Genomic DNA, 1,039 nt, shown 5'->3' on the forward strand with positions numbered 1-1,039 from the left:
TTTATGTCTTAATATTTTTAGTATAATTGGACCATCTTTTAATTTATTCATTATAATTTTACTAATTTAGAAGTCATCTATGTAATATAAAAAATAGTGTGAGAAATTTTCAAAGCCACAAAAATAGCATATTCTTTCTAGTCCTTAAAGAACCACTTTATACTTTCCTCACCATAGACAAATCCGAGTTAGATTCATGCATTGTAGTAGAAATATTCTTTAACCTTTTTATTTTATATGCCAAAATTTAATTAAAATTTCTTTTGTTTTTCAATTTTAAATTAAGGTGTAGTGTATTTTTATTTGATTGGTGGTTATTTATATTGTTTAAAATAGTCATTGTTTACCTAACATTCCCTTTTTTAGACTGATTACAAATGTTACATTATTTTTTAATGAAAATCGAGTTATAGCATAACACTTATACATTAATGTGATAATAAGATCACGTTTTCAAGAAAGAAAGAAGAAGAAAATTTCACTCTGAATAGGTTTTAAAAAAAATAAAATACTAAGTTGGCTATACGTTTATTTGAGAGCCAAGGTATTTTTAGCAGATACCCATACTACAATATTAAAGAATATCCGAGGAGTTCGATCATATCTTGAAATTTGGTGCTATATCTCAATTCGAGTTTAGATAAGTCAAAGTAATATTTAAATATGAGTATATGCCCAAAATGATCCCTGAATTTTAAATCGCTATTCAATTTAGTCCTCGACTTTTTAAAATGACCAATTAAATCCCTGAAATTCGAAAAAGTGCATCTCCGTTAGTCCCTTGCAGAAGTGTCGTCTAAACGTTGATGATGTGGCATTCCAACTCTATGCTGATGTGTACCAAACGGTACCTGAAATTGTTTAATAATATCCAAATTAGTCTATTTTCAATTATAAAACCCTAATCCCCAAATTATTGTCTTCTCTTCTTCAATCTCTCTACTGTCTTCTTCTCTTCTTCGTCCTCTCCGCTATCTTCTAGTTTATATTCATCCTGAACTACAACATCAATACACTTACCTAAAAACTATTTTAATTA

Source organism: Arachis ipaensis, chromosome B02 (genome assembly GCF_000816755.2).
Source record: "Arachis ipaensis cultivar K30076 chromosome B02, Araip1.1, whole genome shotgun sequence".
Taxonomy (NCBI): Eukaryota; Viridiplantae; Streptophyta; class Magnoliopsida; order Fabales; family Fabaceae; genus Arachis; species Arachis ipaensis.